The 8,232-nt window shown below is 48.4% G+C and overlaps 1 long non-coding RNA gene and 1 pseudogene across 1 annotated transcript; one reads left to right on the top strand and one right to left on the bottom strand.

Annotated features, from left to right (window-relative positions):
* The first annotated feature begins 48 nt into the window (after positions 1 to 48).
* On the top strand, positions 49 to 818 carry LOC143442586 (uncharacterized). Its single transcript, XR_013110859.1, has 2 exons — positions 49 to 316; positions 669 to 818. It is a non-coding gene; the product is annotated as an uncharacterized LOC143442586 (long non-coding RNA).
* Positions 819 to 5,179: 4,361 nt separating this feature from the next.
* LOC117711956 (fructose-2,6-bisphosphatase TIGAR pseudogene) lies at positions 5,180 to 5,898 on the bottom strand (annotated as a pseudogene).
* Between the last annotated feature and the right edge of the window lie 2,334 nt (positions 5,899 to 8,232).

The raw sequence follows: 8,232 nt of genomic DNA, 5'->3' as shown, positions 1-8,232 counted from the left end.
GCGTCGGGAGGGGCGGGAAGCAAAGCGCTCCAAGTCTCGCGATATTCTGGCCTCGGCGGGATTCGGCGACGGGTTGGGCTATTAGTCGCTGCAGGTCCGGGATTCCGCGTACCCTTGGCTCTTTGGGTGCCTGTAGCCTGTGTGCGATAGGGATGTGGGTCTCTGAGAGGAGCAAGACGGACGCCGGGGTGTCCCTGAGGGTACACGGCAAAGGAAGATGGCATCGCCCGGTGGGCTCCGCGCTCCTTCATAGCTGACTCCGTTGCCATGGCAACCGCAGCTGGAAGCCGCGAGAGAATCAAGCTAATCTCCCTGGGTGATGCACGGGGGAAATCGGTGGGGACGGAAGGGATAGGTGTTTTTGCCTGGGCGAGCAGGGCCCGCCCACGCTGCCATCGCATCCGAGAATCCTTCAGAGCCTCTGACCCGTCGTGGTGACCCCAGTCACTCTGAAGGATCCTGATTTTCAGCGTTGGCGCCACAAGGGCCCTGCTACTGGGGCATGTCTGTGTGTTTTGTTTGTTTCTGAGAGTGGATCCCAGGGCCACTGCAGTTTCGAGCTATACCCCGAGTTCTAGCAAACATTCATTTACACTTGACCTCGTTCCTTTTTTTCTGCTTTTGAGGAAAGATGACTAAACTGTGAAGAGCTGTTATTCCTCTTCCAGAGAACCTTCGTTGTGTTCCAGCACTAGACCGTGACTCAACACCCTGTCTCTCCAGCTCCAGGTGATCCGGTACTTCTGGCCTCTGTGCCGGCCACACACTCATTGTGTGTGCACACAAATACAAACACATAAATAAATCTTTAAAAGCTACTATAAAAAAAAAACTCATTTTGTGTAGATAAGTTCCGTTATAAACAGGTAATCTTTTCATGGAGAAGTTGTGGGTTGAAGTATGCCCATGTTAAAACAAGTTATTAACGCCTTCACTTGAGAGCTCAGCTCTCCCTCTGGTATCAGCATTTTTCCAGATCAGATAAAAGATTAAAGACAGAGCTGGCCACCCTTCTGAGACTAAGTAACTGAGTTCAAGTTCTCATGCCTTCTCACTCAGGGATTTATCCCACGTGCTCATGCCTGGCTTTTGGCAAGCCTGACTAAGGGTTGTTTTGCAATCTCTGCTGTAAAGTACGCATGGATTTTAATGACCTCCTAAGAAAAGAATGCCAAGTCTCCATTTCATACTGCCTGTTGAAATGAGTCTAATTATAGTTTGGGGATACAGTTTAAAATGCTGCTTAACCTCACTGTTTCTCTTACTTCTTCAGATGTAACAGCTAAGAAAGGTTTTATTGCACTCCTCGTGGCCCACTCTGCTCACATGTCTTTGTTTGTTGTGTCCGAGTGTATGTGTGTGTGTTCCCGGGTGTATGTGTGTGGGCAGGCCCATGCCACAGAGCAGATGCTGAGGTCAGGGGACAGTTGTGTAGAGCCTGTTCTTTCCTCCTACCTTTATGTGGGTTCCAGGATCAACTCACTCCGGTCATTAAGCTTAATAGCCAGCCCTACCTTAACCCACGAGCCATCTTCCTGGCTTACTGTAGATTCTTATAGTACCCACGTGATTTGAAGACCCTGGTTTTCTTTATATCAGTAGTAAGCAGCTGTAATCTAGTCAGTTATGAATAGTATGCCTTTATCATTTACCTTGTTAAAAGTAATCTGGTCAACTTGACTGCCCTAGAACTCACTTTGTAGACCCAGCTGGCCTTGAACTCGAGCTCTGCCTGCCTCTGCCTCCCGAGTACTAGGATCAAAAGTGTATGTCACCACACCTTAGCTAATTTGATTTTTATAAATCTCAACCAACATTAGAAGCAGAGAATGCTAACAAATGTCTCATCTTACCTATTTTACTGATGGAAAGACTAGGCTCAGTCTACGTTTTCAGCAAGGAAACAATTGGTCCAACTCTGAGTTTATAGTCCAGTGTCTTTATCCTGCTTATAAGTACCTGGGCTCTGGAGCCCTGGACGCCTTGGCCTCTAAAGGGAAGAAGTCCCCTGGTGACAAAGATGATTAGACCCTTTTTTCAAGACAGGGTTTCTCTGTGTAGCCCTGACTCTCCTGGACCCATTACTTTTGATCCTAGCACCTTTTCCCGTTAGCATCATATTGCCTACCCACTTGTATCTGGCGGCATGGTTAATTTAAAAGGCATGGGTATATCTATTCAACTTCCTAGTCTCCTTAACATAAGTAAACAGTTGAGAGCTTTCTCACTACTCACATACAGCGGAAGGAGGAAAAGTGCATAGTCCAGCTGAGCAGGAACATGGCAGGCTCACTGGGAGTTCTGGGGGGGGGGGGGGGAATGATGTTAAAGTGTGCTCTGCTCAGAAACCCATCTACACCGACTGAGCTCCAGGAGTCAGGATGGTGACATTAGACAGAAGGCAATCCAAAGGGTTGTTCCTCAAAGGATTGCTTCCTGCTAGTGTTCTCAGCCACAACCATTCCTTTCCCAGACCCACCTAGCCAGAGCCCGGTACCCTGCTTAGCATCCTGTGACCTCACCTTGCCCTCTGTAGGCCTTGGGTCCTGCACATACATGCAGGTACACAGTAAGCTGCCCTGCCCCAGCCATGTACTGGAACCGTTTCCAGTCCTGGACTGGAGGTAAGAGCCACTTTCCTTCATTGCATGTTTATTCCAGAGAAGGGCAAGGCCCACGAAAATTATCTTATAATCAAATGAGGTAATTGTGTATAGTTACTGTGACATAAACGAAACAGACAACGCAGACTGAGTTACTGAAGTTCTGGTTTCACTTGGTGGCTGGAGGGAAATGTCACCTGACTTTGAGATGAGGTGTGCATAGTCACACCCAGGGAAGGAGTGTGAAGGGTAGAGGCAGTGAGAGAGAACACAGACAGGGCCAGCAGGCAGAAAGAGACAAGTGAGAAGGGCCGCCAAATCTGCAGGGTCTCACAGACAGTGATTGCCACAGCGCCCCCTCCAGATGGGGCAGGGCAGGGGATGACTGCTGATCCTTGGTTTGGAAAAGTGACCCAGCTACATAGAAGTCAAGGGCTGAAGCTCTGAAGAGAGCGGGAGGGGGGCGGGGGGAGGTGTGTGGCCCTGGCTGTCTGGTTCTGTGGACATTTTAGAAGTTTACAGAGAGCTGATAGTTGGCTAGGCTGGGGTGGGGGCTGCCAGGATTACAAAGATTTCTGGGTCACAAGATAGGGGACAATGGGACCCTGCGCTAGGAATAAGTGAGGGGGTGCAGCAGGAGCTGCTGGCCCGGAGTTTCCATGTGTGATAAGCGGGGTGAGGGAAATGGGGTGTGGAAAGTGTGAAGAGGGCAGCTTAAAACAGTTGTGTGAATATTGTCTGGGCGAGCAAAGGAAGCTTTCCCTGGCACCTGGGGCATCCCTCTGAAGTAGATGTTGATCTGGATGGAAGGATATTTAGTCCCCTGCCTGGGTGGGAGGACCTTAGGGATTTTCGTTTTTTTTGTTGTTTTTCGTTTTTTGTTTTTCGAGACAGGGTTTCTCTCTGTAGTCCTGGCTGTCCTGGAACTCACTCTGTAGACCCGGCTGGCCTCGAACTCAGAAATCTACCTGCCTCTGCCTCCCAAGTGCTGGAATTAAAGGCCTGCGCCACCACTGCCCGACCTTAGGGATTTTCATCTGCTCCTCTGGGTCTCAGGCTAGTCCCTCTGGTGAGGAAAGGGCCACAGACACTCTCCCAGGATCACAGAGTCAAAAAGGCTTCTCACATCTCCACTTAAAATGCCCCTGTCTCATGCAGGAAGGCTCATCTCACCGAGGGGTGGAATGGGAAACTCTAGGTAATTCTAGGAAACACAAAGACCATGGCATGCCACATGAAAGAGGGGGCCACTGAGTTTCTGCCAAAAAAGACAGAGGTCCAGCATGATGACACATGCCTATAGTCCCTGGCACTCAGGAGACTGAAGCAGGAGAAAGATGAGTTCCAGACCAGCCTGGGCTTTGGGGGGGTGTATCAGTCAGTGTTCTCTAGAGTCATAGAACTTACGGGTAGTCTCTATATAGTGAGGGGATTTGTTCATGACTCACAGTCTGTAGTCCAGCACTGGTCAACAGCAGCTGTGAATGGAAGTCCAAGGATCCAGCAGTTACTCAGTCCCACAAGGCAGGCAGGCGAAGAAGAAAGGGGGTCTTCCTTCTTCCAATGTCCTTATGCAGGTCTCCAGCAGGAGGTGTGGCCTAGATTAAAGGTGTGTACCACCACACCTGGATCTGGGACTTACTTTGTCCCAGATGACCTTGAACTCACAGATCTCCTTGCCTTAGTCTCCTGGGATTCATAGACGCTATGCCTCAAGATCTCCATGCCAAGAACCAGGTCAGAAACTTGTATATCCCAGCCTCAAGATCAGGGTCACAGGCGAGCCTTCCAATTCTGGATTGTAGTTCATTCCAGATATAGTCAAGTTGACAACCAGGAATAACCACCACAATCCACCCCTTGTCAACTTGACACAAATAATATCTCATGTCCACATGAAACAATAACAAGGTTATGAATACACCTGACCTATTCCTCGTACAATCACAAATGCATTTGTAAATTTACAATAGGGACTATCTCTTGGGAACATTCGTTTAGTATCTCAACTTAAATACCAATTGATGTTAAAGAAATTGGAAGAAAGACAAATGTATTCTCCCCCGCCCCTGGCCACAAAGAACACTAGAGCATTTGGCCATTTTACCTTAGACACTGATGACAGCAAGAAGCCTCAGTCTGAATACTTTGGACTCTGATACAATCACTGCAAATTCGCAGCAAATAATTGAAACCATTCTTTCTTGCAAGCACTTGGTAAGCAAGTGGAAAATCATACACTTCTCTTCAAAAGCCAACACCATCTAGACATCAAAAAAGGCCAATGAACGGAAGCGTGTGGGAAGAAGGGTCCTCATCCCCAACGTGCAATGCTGAATGTCCTCATAAGTTAACAGTTCAGAGACACAATGGGACGGAGTGGCAAAATCACTGTAGAGAAGGATGTCTCAGAAAAACCAGGTTGGCTGTCAGTGGACTCCCACTAACCTCTGATACAGCCAGAACCCCAGTGGGGCTTTACCGAATGAACTCTCGACTGCTTCTAAAACGGCAGGAGCAGAGGGCGAAAACACAAGAGGCCGAGGCACTTCCTTCAGAGGCCCCACTGTGCGGCTTTAAACTCCGTGCTTTTCAGTCACTCCATTCAGAAGTTCCTGGAGGTTCATACGGACACTGAATCGATGGCTCGTGTGCTTCCTCATAGTCTATGATGTTGGGAATGTTGGAAGTGATGGATGAAAGTTCAAATTTGTCTCTTGTTGCCAGCAGTGAGCATCTGAGGTCACTCAGAAAAGAACCAAAGAGGCTTCTCATGCAAGCTCCACGGCTCACAACTGAGATGCTGGCTGCTAAGCCCAGGGCACCACCTTTAGGATTCAACCCCACACTGCCATGTTTTCCCACAGGGAAAAGCTCTGCCAAAGATCTTTCCAAACAGCTGCCTGGTGTTCCAGGGACGAAGCTTTCTCTCTGGTCTGTCTTGGCCAGAATTAGCTGACAGATGAAATCAAAGAAATCCTTTCCACGTGTTTTTACCTGCTCTACTGTCTCTCCTGTTGGGGTGAACAGGGGACACTTCCCCAGCGGCTTTGGCCATAGCCGAAGCTCGCTTAGCAGCTTGCCGTCTGACCCATACATCCTTTCTCAAAGTCGAGTCATACTTCACCACCATGTCTTTGCAAAATCTGCTTTTCTCCAAAATGCTGTGTATGGTCTGCTGAGTCCTCGTGAGATCGCTGGAGAAAGCGTGTGAAAACTGCACATTGCTCAGAAACCGACCAGTGGCCGCTGCTTGCCTAAACCCAGCCTTGGAAAAGGGTGCGTCTACTCCTTGTCACTGAGCACTGGGCTGTCTGAGCTCCTCCTGCTTTCCCATCTGTCCACTTTTCCACTGAATGTCCTGCACACGGCAGGCCGTTCCTGCAGACTGCAGCCCGTGGCAGGGTCACTACTTGATTTTCTCCTCTTCAGTCCACTGTCTAAATGTCAGCACTGTAATGATCCGTCCTCCTCACTTCACTGGACACGATGGCTCACACCTGTAACCTCAGGCCCTGTAAAGCTTGAAGGGTTTTCTCCTTATTAAGATTTGTTTCACCACCATAGTGACTGCCAGTCAATTTGAAAGCGTGTTTGTTCTCAAACCAACCAGGCTTATATCTGTCACAAGTCCAACAGAAAGAGAAAACCTGAGATGACCATGCCAGGACAGCAGCTAGCCACAGCCCTGTCTATTTCAACATACTTGTCCTCCTGTGTTGTCGGATGATGGTCAAGGTAAAATGCGGCATCTTGGCCCAAGGCACGTGAGACACAACCGGGCTCTGCCAACAAATGTATTCTTAACAAAATAAAACAGAAGCAGTCATATTACTTTATAATCCTCGTTTCTGCAACTGGTCATGTGGCCTTAGCTGGTATTTATAACTGTCTTTCTCTACTACCCATTCTGTGTTTCCTCTACCCTCCATAAGCACCTCAGCAGGTCTTGACTCTTTTCCTGGAGAAGTGACCCATACCTTCATTCCTGATGAGTCTGCGTCCTTGGTCAACAGCCTTGGGTTAGGCTGTTGTAGTTTCCCATTGACTTTAATCACAGGACATGGTAGTATAAGAGACGCCCTAAGGGATCTCCTGTTGGGGGCCGACTTTTAGCAGAAAGCGGCTATCAGCTTTGCAGCCATCTTGAGCCATATACCCTGACATGAGACTTGAATTACAATAGCCTACAACAGCTGAGAACACTCTGATAATCTTGGTTTAGATACCTTGAGATTAAAGGTGCGTGAGATTAAAGGTGTGTGAGATTAAAGGTGTGTGATTTAGAAGTATAGAGATTAGAGTTAGAGTCAAGACCTAAGGGCATGATTAAAGGTGTAACTTAGAGGCGTGGCTTAGAATCAGACTATAGAAGACAGAACCAGACATTAGGGAGACTAGAGAGAGAGATTCATACACATCAGACATTAGGTAGAATCTGCCCTCACCCTCGCTCTTGCTGAACCCCGACCTGCAGACCGGAGCAGCAGCTTGGGCCAGGATACAGTGGCCGCCCAAACGTGGGTCGGCCCGGGCCTCAACATTTTGCCTGGGCTGCAACATTTATTTTGGTCGCCCCAACTTGGGGCTAGTGTGGTCCCCAACAATCTCCTGCACTCCAGACATAACCCTTCTTACCTCCATGTGGAGAGGCAATCAATTTCCCCATGGTAATCTGGATCTGTCACCCTCCTCACACTGTTATTCCTCTCTTAGCCTGTGGGTTTAAGGGCATTAGAAGTCCAAAATGGCCAGGGGGGAAGTCAGATCTTCCAGTTCAATGGAATGTTTGTTGTAGCTCCTGGTAGGAGCATTTCCCACTCTGGAACCAAAACTTCTAGGCCAGCAGAACCTAGAGTCGTGGGGGCAGAAAGCAAAAATTTTCCTAGAGGGTCACTAGGAGTGATAGTGACTGGAACTATTCCCTTTCCCACACCTTGATTCCTGGACCCATAGATCCTGGCTATGGAAGAAACTGTACCATATATCAGATGCTGATTCAAAGCATATTCTGCCTTCTGAAGAACCCTGCCCCAGCCCTCCATGCTGCTGCTACCTAATTGGCACTGTAACTGCATCTTCAAAAGGCCATTCCATCTTTCTATCATACCAGCTGCTTCAGGATGATGGGGAATATGGGAAGAGTAATGGATTCCATGATTATGGGCCCACTGTCCCACTTCTCTGGCTGTGAAATAAGTTCCTTGGACAGAAGCAATTCTGTGTGGAACACCATGATGATGGATAAGGCATTTTGTAAGGCCATAGATGGTGGTTTTGGCAGAAGCATTACATGCAGGAAAGGCAAATCCATAACCAGAATAAATATCTACTCCAGTAAGATCGAAACTTTGTCCTTTCCACAGAGGAAGTGGTCCAGTGTAGTTGGTCACAAGGTTGCTGGCTGGTCTCCTCAAGGAATGGTGCCATATCTGGGACTCAGTGTTGGTCTCTGCTGTTGGCAGATCTGGCATTCAGCAGCAGCTGTAGCCAGGTCAGCCTTGGTGAGTGGAAGTCCATGTTGTTGAGTCCAAGCATAACCTCCATCTTGACCATCATGGCCACTTTGTTCATGTGCCCATTGGGCAATGACAGGGATGGTTGGGGAAAGGCTGACTGTCCACAAACA

This window comes from Arvicanthis niloticus, chromosome 6 (assembly GCF_011762505.2).
Source record: "Arvicanthis niloticus isolate mArvNil1 chromosome 6, mArvNil1.pat.X, whole genome shotgun sequence".
Taxonomy (NCBI): domain Eukaryota; kingdom Metazoa; phylum Chordata; class Mammalia; order Rodentia; family Muridae; genus Arvicanthis; species Arvicanthis niloticus.
The sequence above is the reverse complement of the archived record's forward strand: the minus strand, read 5'-3'. Positions and strand labels throughout refer to the sequence as shown.